The sequence below is a fragment of the Asterias rubens genome, chromosome 7, assembly GCF_902459465.1.
Source record: "Asterias rubens chromosome 7, eAstRub1.3, whole genome shotgun sequence".
Lineage (NCBI taxonomy): Eukaryota > Metazoa > Echinodermata > Asteroidea > Forcipulatida > Asteriidae > Asterias > Asterias rubens.
Genome location: NC_047068.1, coordinates 16508058 through 16519571, shown reverse-complemented (window position 1 = coordinate 16519571; position 11514 = coordinate 16508058). Strand labels below are relative to the sequence as shown.

The 11514-nt window shown below is 38.4% G+C and overlaps 1 long non-coding RNA gene across 1 annotated transcript; it reads left to right on the top strand.

Moving 5' to 3' along the window:
- Positions 1-22: 22 nt before the first annotated feature.
- LOC117293134 lies at positions 23-4760 on the top strand. Its single transcript, XR_004519360.1, has 5 exons — positions 23-180; positions 2557-2730; positions 3111-3340; positions 3930-4210; positions 4401-4760. It is a non-coding gene; the product is annotated as an uncharacterized LOC117293134 (long non-coding RNA).
- Positions 4761-11514: the final 6754 nt, after the last annotated feature.

Below are 11514 nucleotides of genomic sequence, written 5' to 3'. Positions count from 1 at the left end.
ACATGTGGTGGCCTCGCTTGAGGTGTGTGCGGCCGGTCGTTTCCAAAAGATGGCGCTAATCTTAAACACACGTGTGTGGCAAATTGTCAAGCCCGGTCGACGAGAAAACACTATAACAATCACAATTTTTAATCCACATGGTCAAGTCAGCACATACTACAAGTATCACAGAACATTCTTGTAAGTTTTCGTTTGTATTTTAATCGTTATTTTTTGATATAAATTGTGTTTTTCTTGAGCCTAGTTTTTTTTCTTCCTAAGTGAAAAGACACATTTTTTTTCACCCCTTGATTCGCATTGCATTCTGGGTTGCTCGAGAGCGGTGGCCATTTTTCTTGTTTACAAGCTGTCAAACAGAAGCACGACATTCTTTAACTTTATGCACGACGAACACTTGTTTTGGTTGTTTTCCACGCTTATTGTTGAGTAGTATAAACGTGAGTGTTTACTGTACATTTTAGCTGAACCTTTCATGTGGTATGGGAAAATAGCAAATTGTAAAAAAAAAGTAGAAAAGGAGGAAAAAGCGTAACTCGGCTCACAAGTCAACCTCTTGTAAGTTCTAGTGAAGTGATTTTCATTCAGTCAGTTTGTATCTTTGTTAGTTTGGGTTGGATTCGGATTGGATGACAAACACTTATTATTATTATTTGGGTTTTGGCAATTCACATAAAAATTAAAAATTACAATTGATACGAATAAAACTCAAACTTAGCCCACCTTGTTGAGCCGTAAAAAAATGGCTCTCTAATTCTCTAACATCAGTCGCATCACGACTGTAGTGTGAGTGTGATGAGACCGATGTTTTGGCCTAAGCCTTTCTCTAAACCCAATGAAAAGTGTTCAATCTATATACTTAATAACTGGGTATAGTTGTTGGATAACTTTCCGTATGACGCCACCACTTTTTCACTAATCTTTACAAAAATTAGGGATATCTCATTGAGGTAAATTAGATACTATATTATTTCATATCGAATGAAAAAGTGGTGGCGCCATACAGAAACTTTCCCGATGTAAAATGTAACAAAAGTAAACAACATATAATAATATTTATTTATTTTTGTATATATATTTTTTTTTTGGGGGGGGGGGATTGGGTGGATAGCCACGAAAAAATGTGTTGAAATTTACCTTAGGCTTTTTAGTTTTGAATTCACGAACTGCATAGATACTATAGTGCACGGTACATAACAGTACCGTGGGGTCGAAGCATGGTTTTTCAAGGTTTCAACCTCGCACAACGAGGCCTAAAAAAAGGCAGCTTGTGTGTTTCTTTTTCCTTGGCACAGATTCCAGCGCAAATTACCTATGTTGGAATCAGGTGTTGAATATTCATCAGGGCAGATATTGTCCAATCGTAGACTCTCGTTATGACATAGTGTGTGTATTTATCAATGAGAAAAAATGGTGTCCTCCTCTCGCGAAGTGCACCCTCGCAATGTGTGAAGCTAGAAAGTTTAAATTCTGCATGCTGCAGGACTAAGCTAGAAAAAAAAGGTTTTCACCCAGAACAGCAGAAAGCACTTCTAGGACATGACGTGTATGTTAACCTGCCCACAGGTTTTTGGAACTTTGCAATTTTTCAAGCTAGTGCCAGGGGAGGAGACATAACAAGTGGTGGGTCTACCAAAATGTACAATTCAAGAAAATGCTCTTGAATGTCAAATTGTTTTTGACCCCCAAAACACTGAAATGATGGAAAACATGATCTGCAAGGGAAAGACCGGGCAAAAAAAAACCACTTACTTCTAATGACTAACTGAAAGATACTTGTTGTGTAAGCCTGTTGTAGAAGTTGGTAAACTGTATTTTTTCTGACAAGTTTTAACACAAACTTTCCAAAAACTTTGTACAAATTTGAGGTTCACATGGAGGTCTGATATGCCCTAGAAGTGACAGATCTATGGTTGTATTTTTCCACTTTGTTGTATTATCACAACACAAGTGTCATTTAAGGCTTTCTTTGACAAACAAATTCTGTGACCAATAAAACATTCTGACATTTAAATTGAAGGCTTTATGTTAAAGTATTCTTGGCATGCGATTGATATAAAAAAAAATTATATATACATTGTTTTGAATCATTCCTCTGTAAAAAAAAGTCTTGGTTAGTACATGAATTCACCAGCTAAATAACATCAGAGTAATGGGTCATTGCTTGCCTGGAAATTGAAACCTAATTAAAGTTAAATGCTTGCTTCATGTATAGTAAATTGTGCAATGTACCGTTTTGTAATGAAACAAACTTGTCCTAATTTATTTGTAAAATTTTTGATAATGTAGTAGGCTTAATGAAGTCTGCCTACATGTATTATCATATTCTCACATTATTTGATGCAGATACTTGTAAGTGAAGGGAAACTATAAATTTAAGTTTAGAATAAATTAAATCCTTTAAAAAATATGAAATCATTGTAATTGACAGTAGCTGCGTGTGCCGTGGTGCACTGCAAAGGGCCATCACAAATAGGTGTTTATTTTACTCTCAAGACAGATCTATGAAACAAATTCTGGAAACTTGTATTTAATTTTCATTCTTTTTCTGCTCAACAGATAAATCCATCAGCAATGAAACAGGAACCTGAGCTGTTCCTTAGAGGGCACCCCTCTGTAATCATGGAGCTGTGTCACCCTCTGCAGAATATCTGAATCATCATCTGCCAAAGAGTCAACCGACCCGCCATCCAAGCCCCAAGCATGAACGTTGGCAATCTCAAGGATCCAAAGGTATGATAAACATTGTTTCCCCTTTGCGTCCCATGTCGCTATTGCCGGCGACACGCTCGCTCATATTTTTGACAAAGCAATTATGCTATAGTATCTTGGTCAAGGACACAAGTGTACAGTCTGTCCAGCTTCGCTAGGTCAGCTTGAGCAACAGCTAGGACTGGAACCCACACTCTGATGATTCTGATGATCAGAAATCCCATGAGTGTGGTGCTCTTAATGGCTCGACCACAACACCCCACTTTGATCACTCTTGTCAATACAAGTTATGATCAAATCTTGCCCACAAATTGGGATTAAGAATTCTTACAACTGTGTTATGGTATGGCAAAAATACCCTGCATGTATTTATTGTTCTTATCTCATTTCTGTCCAAACAGGATCCATGTATGACAAAACGTAATCCTGAGACGATGCTAAGAGGCACCCTGATGGACTCAAACCACTGGGTCATCCTTTGCAGGTGAACCCCTTGGAGAAGCAAACCCTCAAGAGTTCACCAACCGTCTTGCTCAAGCCTTCTCCAGAGACACCCCTACTCCTCCCAAGGGTCAACTGATCCTCTGTCCAAGCCAAAAGCATGAACGTTGGCAATCTCAAGGATCTGAAGGTTCGATAAACATTGATTCGCCCTTTCCATTCAAACCTAAGACTTTCCATAACGCTACTGCCGGCGACCCGCTCCCAAGCAGTGCAAATTTGTCTTTTTAGGTATATTTTGGTCAGCGCTTGTGTTCGGGGAAAATGGGCATGTATCAATTTTATTTGTATTGATGTAATTGAGCAATGCATAAATGTTTTTGCTGCAATTTATTATCTGTTTGAATGGTATACCACCTTCATTACAGCCAGGGAAAACATTCACTGATGATCAAGTGCCACAGCTGGGACTCGAACCCACACTCTGATGATCAAAAACACCTGAGCTTAATAAGTCTAGTGCTCTCAACTGCTTGACCATGACACTTTGATCACTGTCAATACAAACTATGATCAAACCTTTCCCACAAACTGAGATTGAGAGTGTTTACAACTGTATGGGGTGCATTTTCACAGCATAAAAACTGTGGTTGAACTTGCTTTTGGTTGATCACTGGCCAATAACCAAAACAGTTCGTGGTTATGACCGCCAATTGTGTTCTTGATTGTGTGGCAAAGACTGTAACCCTGCATGTATTTATTTCTTTTTTGTCAAACAGGATCCATGTATGACTAAACAGAATCCTGAGATGATGAAAAGAGGCACCCTGACCCTGATGAACTCAAACCACTGGGTCATCCTTTGCAGGTGAGCCCCTTGGAGAAGCAAACCCTCAAGAGTCAACCAACCGTCTTGCTCAAGCCTTCTCCAGAGACACCCCTACTCCTCTCAAGAGTCCACCAACCGTCTTCTTCAAGCCTTCTGGAGAGACACCCTACTAGAAGACAGACCCAAACTACACCTTGAAGAGTAAACTACACGGATCTAATACAATCAACGGTATGATCAACTCTGATGATATTTTACTGATAACAAGCTTGTGATTTCTCTGGGCTTTTCCTGATTTCAAGTTCTCAAAGCCACCTTGAGGCGAAATTTCATAAATAGAAGTTCACCGGTCATCAAAGGAAAAAACAAAAATTGATGTAAGCGTTTAATTTCTTTTTGTTCTCTTTCTTTCATCCTCTAGAGATCAACTATTCCAGACAGAGAGTGTCGGATCTCCATTCAAGTTCCAGCCCATCACCAGTGGAGATGCAGTGTTGGTCAACAGTAATTTAGTGTTTGTAGCTTTTAATTTATAACTATATCTGGGATGGATCTGAAGGTTTAGTGTATTTCTAACAAGATAATGAACGCTTTTATTAACGAGCATCATTGTCTGCAAGATTGATATGTGCACATCCTGAGTGTCGTGAATCATTCATACTTTCCTTGTGTGGTGATCTACCTATATTTTCCTTGTATGGTAAATCATTCATACTTTGCTTGTGTGGTGTTCTACCTATATTTACCCATGGTGAATCATTCATACTTTCCTTGTGTGGTGATCTTCATATATAACCCATGGAGAATCATTCATACTTTCCTTGTGTGGTGATCTTCCTATATTTACCCATGGTGAATCATTCATACTTTCCTTGTGTGGTGATCTACCTATATTTGCCCATGGTGAATCACTCATACTTTTCTTGTGTGGTGATCTTCCTATATTTACCCATGGTGAATCATTCATACTTTCCTTGTGTGGTGATCTACCTATATTTGCCCATGGTGAATCATTCATACTTTCCTTGTGTGGTGATCTTCCTATATTTACCCATGGTGAATCATTCATACTTTCCTTGTGTGGTGATCTACCTATATTTGCCCATGGTGAATCATTCATACTTTCCTTGTGTGGTGATCTTCATATATTACCCATGGTGAATCATTCATACTTTCCTTGTGTGGTGATCTTCCTATATTTACCCATGGTGAATCATTCATACTTTCCTTGTGTGGTGATCTACCTATATTTGCCCGTGGTGAATCATTCATACTTTCCTTGTGTGGTGATCTACCTATATTTACCCATGGTGAATCATTCATACTTTCCTTGTGTGGTGATCTTCCTATATTTACCCATGGTGAATCATTCATACTTTCCTTGTGTGGTGATCTACCTATATTTGCCCATGGTGAATCATTCATACTTTCCTTGTGTGGTGATCTTCCTATATTTACCCATGTTGAATCATTCATACTTTCCTTGTGTGGTGATCTACCTGTATTTACCCATGGTGAATCACTCATACTTTTCTTGTGTGGTGAATCATCCAAATCAAAGTTCCAAGTTGAAACGCACAAGGCTTAGCTTATGACGTAATGTTTTTTGTCACTAGTTTAGATCATTCATTTAGGCTATTCAATTTAGATGTGCTGATGTATGGAGTTGACAAACTTGGTTGCCATATAGTGGAGCCGGATGGGACTTTTTTCCCCAGAGGGTATTAGATAGGTGGGGTTTTCGCCCATCTCATATATCAGCAGTTAGCAGCCATGCAACTTTTCAGCCGATCAGCTGACTTTCAGGGTTTTGGTTTTCTCAGCCATTGAAAATTAAAAAAACACAGTACAAAAACTTGTTGTGCCTGTTTCTGGAAATAAAAATTTTTGTTGTAAAAATACCGAGTTGCATGTGTGAAGTAGGTGACACTTTAGTGTCTAAATAATTTCATTTGGTGTCAAAGAAAAACAAAAAACACAGTGCAAAATCTTGCTGTGCCTGTTTCTGGAAATACCATTTTTGTTTTGTTGGCCAAAATACAGCATACAGAGTCCGACTCCATGTCTCAAATAGATGACACTTTAGTGTCTAACTAGGTTTGCTAGGTGTCAAAGAAAATTTGACATTTCATCTAATGTGTATTAAGTTTTAAAATTAATCTATGATAAATCATTTCAGGTGTATTCCAATAATCTAGGGATTCACAATACTAAATGAGGAATCACCAATGCTTCCCCTTGGTGTGTGAAGTTATCAACACTTTCACAGAATATGTGATAAGTTATCAATGCTCCCCTTTTAGGATGAGTTATCAACACTTCTACATGTGTGATAAATTATCATTGCTTCCCTTTAATGATGAGTTATCAACACTTTTACATGTGTGATAAATTATCGATTTTTTCCTTTTATGATGACTTATCAACACGTTCACTTGTGTGATGAATTATCAATGCTTCCATTTTTGTGACGAGTGTTCAACACTTGTACATGTGATGAATTATCAAAGCTTTCCTTTCATGATGAGTTTTCAACACTTTTACATGTGTGATGAATTATCAAAGCTTCTCTTCTTTGGTGAGTTATCAACACTTTTACATTTGCGATGAATCATCAATGCTTCTCTTCTTTGGTGTGATATCAACACTTGACTGTGTGGTGAACTACCCATAATTCCCTCACAGTAAGTCACCAACACGTCCACTTGTGTTGTATGTTCTTGATACCCTTCTGAATGGGGATCTACCCATATTTCACTTGAGTATAATATAATCATTACACTCAAACTTCCCTTGAATCATCTAAACATTCCCTTGTGTAGCAAATCACTTATACCTCCTTTGTGTGTTAATCGACGCATACTTCAAATGCTTTGAAGTCTCCTCTTATTGTCAAAGTAGTCTGTGTCAATTTAAGTATAAAACTTAGGAGTCAAAGTAAAAATTAGTCTAGTTAGTTATAGTAAATGTTTCAGGGTGTGCCAATAATCTTGTGTGGTTAACTACTCACACTTTCCTTTGTGTGGTGATCAACCTATTCCTTACACTGTTGTAAATGACACTTCTCATTGTATTGTGAATTACTCACATTTTTTCTATGTGGTGAACTATCCATACTACCCCTTGTATGGTGAAAATAACCACTTTGACTTGTGTTTAGATTTACCCACACTTCTCCCTGTGTGGTGAATCACTAAAATATTCCCTTTTTGTCCCAAGATCCATCCCTTATCCGCACAAAGGTGTATGATTCCAATAAAGGCATACATACAAAGTTAATCAAAATTTTTAGAATTTTAAAGAAAAATGTTCCCTTGCAGATAAGCAGGGCACTCTGATTGTCTTCTTGGGGAACAGTTTTACCAGTCAGAGAGCACTCTGATTGAAACTGTTCAAAGAAATTTCAAACAATTTTTGCAGAAATTGTAGATGCTAAGAATTGAAGAGAAAACCCTTTCCGCCTTGTCTGAATCATATGTCTTTGTGTAATTAATTTAAAGTAAATTAGTTTTAAAGTAATTAGTTTAAATGTCTGAGTTGCTCCTACCTAAGAATTTCACCATGAAAAACAGTTGTTTTAATTAAAATAATGATTTTTCTCGCAAGCAAAGTCATTATTTCAGAAATTGGGCAAACATAAAAACAAAATTATAAAAATCTCAGTATCTTGCAAAGATATGGACTTTTCTATACTAAAAAGGACTGATAAAACTCAAGTGTTTTCAAAAAGTGTTTTTTTTTTTTTCTCCTATGAGTAAAGTTATTAACGTTTGTCAGTAATTGAGCAAATTATGGAAATCTCAGTATCTTACAGAGATATGGAAATTTCTATAAAATACAATGATAAAATTCCCTTACTTGTTGTACTTTTTTCATTGGGGGTTTTAGCTCTGAAAGATATTGAGAGTATTTTTCAGAGCTCAAGGTAAAACCACAGAAATATCTTTTTGACTCATTGTGTAGGAGCAGCTCATTCTCATGAGGGTTTTCATGTATGTTAGGGCCTCATCCAAACCCTCTGAAAAACTCGCAGAGTTGTGCAAACACCTGTGCCTGTTGGTGGACCCCCTCGGCTGCCTGGAACAAGTGTTGGTCCTGCCGGTCTGGGTGCGATGGAAGGTATGTTCTCTGTTCAGTGAAGTTTAATTAGATGCACCACTAGTGTTTTGTTTCACTGGTGTATTGCATTACAAATTTGATGAGCTAGAGCTAAGCAATTTTTGGATGCATACATACTAGCGCATTCCGAGCTGGAAAGTAGTGGTTGGTCCCTAAAACGTTTGGTTCGGTAAGATCTCTCAAGACGTCGGGATGAGGGCCCCTTATCATTTAGCCTTTTGTTGGTCACGTCACTCTTTTGTTCTCTAGTAAACAGGTTTGAACTGGGGATCTTTCAAGATCATCAAAGGTGCCTTGGGATGTCTTTGCTTGAGCCAATGGAATCTGGACTTGGTGGATGATGAGAACTTCTATTCAGTTGATGATATGATGGCTGGAGAAACAGGTTCTGCTTGGTCATGCCACTTTACATCAAAAATGTATAGTAAGAACACCCATTTTATTGCCTTTTGATACCAAAGATGACATTGGATTTGTATCATTCGAATTGGTTGGTTTTTAGAAGAGGTCAACGGTTGCATATTCTCTACTCTTTCATTGTGTTTTGAATACCCCATACTTCCCCTGGTGTTGCGTGTTCTCTACACTTTCACATGTGTTTTGAATTACCCATACTTCCCCTGGTGTTGCATATTCTCTACACTTTCATTGTGTTTTGAATTACCCATACTTCACCTGGTGTTGCGTATTCGCTACACTTTCACCTGTGTTTTGAATTACCCATACTTCCCCTGGTGTTGTGTATTCTCTACACTTTCATTGCGTTTTGAATTACCCATACTTCCCTTGGTGTTGCGTATTCTCTACACTTTCATTGCGTTTTGAATAACCCATACCTCCCCTGGTGTTGCGTATTCTCTACACATTTATTGTGTTTTGAATTACCCATATATCCCCTGGTGTTGCGTATTTTCTACACTTTCACCTGTGTTTTGAAGTACCCATACTTCACCTGGTGTTGCGTATTCTCTACACTTTCATTGTGTTTTGAATTACCCATATATCCCCTGGTGTTGCGTATTTTCTACACTTTCACCTGTGTTTTGAAGTGCCCATACCTCCCCTGGTGGTGCGTATTCTCTACACATTTATTGTGTTTTGAATTACCCATATATCCCCTGGTGTTGCGTATTTTCTACAGTTTCACCTGTGTTTTGAAGTACCCATACTTCTCCTGGTGTTGCGTATTCTCTACACTTTCATTGTATTTTTAATTACCCATACTTCCCCTGGTGTTGTGTATTCTCTACACTTTCACCTGTGTTTTGAGTTACCCATAGTTCCCCGGGTATTGCGTATTCTCTACACTTTCACCTGTGTTTTGAATTACCCATACTTCCCCTGGTCTTAATTGCGTATTCTGTACACTTTCACCTGTGTTTTGAATTACCGATAATTCTCCTGGTGTTGCCTGTTCTCTTCACTTTCACCTGTGTTTGAGTTACCCATAATTCCCCTGGTGTTGCCTATTCTCTACACTTTCACTTGTGTTTTGAATTACCCATACTTCCCCAGGTCTTAATTGCGTATTCTGTACACTTTCACCTGTGTTTTGAATTACCCATAATTCTCCTGGTGTTGCCTGTTCTCTTCACTTTCACCTGTGTTTGAGTTACCCATAATTCCCCTGGCATTGCGTATTCTCTACACTTTCACCTGTGGTTTGAATTACCCGTTCTTCCCCTGGTCTTAATTGCGTATTCTCCACACTTTCACCTGTGTTTTGAATTACCCATACTTCCCCTGGTATTGCGTATTCTCTACACTTTCACCTGTGTTTTATATTACCCATAACTCCCCTGGTATTGCGTATTCTCTCCACTTTCACCTGTGTTTTATATTACCAATAATTCCCCTGGTATTGCGTATTCTCTGCACTTTCACCTGTGTTTTGAATTACCCATACTTCCCCTGGTGTTGCCTATTCTCTACACTTTCACCTGTGTTTTGAATTACCCATACTTCCCCTGGTATTGCGTATTCTCTACACTTTCACCTGTGTTTTATATTACCCATAACTCCCCTGGTATTGCGTATTCTCTCCACTTTCACCTGTGTTTTATATTACCAATAATTCCCCTGGTATTGCGTATTCTCTGCACTTTCACCTGTGTTTTGAATTACCCATACTTCCCCTGGTGTTGCCTATTCTCTACACTTTCACCTGTGTTTTGAATTTCCCATAATTCCCCTGGTGTTGCCTATTCTCTACACTTTCACCTGTGTTTTGAATTACCCATAATTCCTCTGGTGTTGCCTATTCTGTTCACTTTCACCTGTGTTTTGAATTACCCATAATTCCCCTGGTATTGCGTATTCTCTACACTTTCACCTGTGTTTTGAATTACCCATATTCCCCTGGCATTGCGTATTCTCTACACTTTCACCTGTGCTTTGAATTACCCATAATTCCCCTGGTGTTGCGTATTCTCCACACTTTCGCCTGTGTTTTGAGTTGCCTATATTCCCCTGGTTTTGCGTATTCTCTACACTTTCACCTGTGTTTTGAATTGCCCATATTCCCCTGGCATTGCGTATTCTGTACACTTTAACCTGTGTTTTGAATTACCCATAATTCTCCTGGTGTTGCGTATTCTCCACACTTTCGCCTGTGTTTTGAGTTGCCCATATTCCCCTGGCATTGCGTATTCTCTACACTTTCACCTGTGTTTTGAATTACCCATAATTCCCCTGGTATTGCGTATTCTCTACACTTTCACCTGTGTTTTGAATTACCCATAATACCCCTGGTGTTGCGTATTCTCTTCACTTTCACCTGTGTTTTGAATTACCCATAATTCCCCTGGTATTGCGTATTCTCTACAGTTTCACCTGTGTTTTGAATTACCCATAATACCCCTGGTGTTGCCTTTTCTCTTCACTTTCACCTGTGTTTTGAATTACCCATAATTCCCCTTGTGTTGCCTATTCTCCACACTTTCACATTTGTTTTGAATTACCCATAATTCCCCTGGTGTTGCGTATTCTCTACACTTTCACCTGTGGTTTGAATTACCCATACTTCCCCTGGTCTTAATTGCGTATTCTCCACACTTTCACCTGTGTTTTGAATTGCCCATAATACCCCTGGTGTTGCGTATTCTCTACACTTTCACCTGTGTTTTGAATTACCCATAATACCCCTGGTGTTGCCTTTTCTTAGCCCGGTTGAAATATTTGGTCAAGGTCATTTTGTTTAGGGATGGTAGACATAATATTGATCCAATGTCATCTCCAGTATCATTTATTGGCAAACATGCAGTGAGAAAAAAATCACTACTAATGTTCAAACTGCTGAACAAATTTTTGACGTTTGTGTGATACGTCAGCACTTTTCTGAAGGATTTCGGCAACTTGCTTTATACACAATTGGTTACTAAATTACTGGCCATTACAGAACTTGTTTCTCCGACCAG